Here is a 542-nt window from a genome sequence, read left to right as displayed (position 1 = left end):
ATACCTTTTTTTAGCTTTTCATAAAATATTATAGTTTTCTTTCATAATATATCTATATTTCTATTAAAAAAATATCGAAATATGGTTTCTAATCTACGATATCGATATTAATAACAATGTCGAATATCGAAAAGAAATATGAATTTATTTAAATTGATAATTTATTTATAAAGCATTTTTATGTTTTTTCTAATCTTCAATCTCGATAATAATAACAATGTAGAATATTGAAATGAACATGAATTTATCAATTCAAAATATCAGAAAACTATTTTTAAACTTTTTATAAGATTTTCTTAATATGTTTTAATGAAATATAAATATAAAATTATTTAACAAAATAAAAATATCGTTTCTAATGTTTGATATCAATATTAATAACAATGTAAAATATCGAAAGGAACATGAAATTATAAAAATAAAATATCGATATACGTTTTTTTTAGCTTTTTATAAAATTTTCTTATATCGAAAATTCTATAAAAAAAAAAAAAAAATCGAAATATCGAATATTGTATCAGTTGGTCGAAACATCGAAACAT

The sequence above is a fragment of the Halyomorpha halys genome, unplaced genomic scaffold (genome assembly GCF_000696795.3).
Source record: "Halyomorpha halys isolate HHAL.00 unplaced genomic scaffold, Hhal_1.1 Scaffold40.1, whole genome shotgun sequence".
Taxonomy (NCBI): Eukaryota; Metazoa; Arthropoda; class Insecta; order Hemiptera; family Pentatomidae; genus Halyomorpha; species Halyomorpha halys.
The sequence above is the reverse complement of the archived record's forward strand: the minus strand, read 5'-3'. Positions refer to the sequence as shown.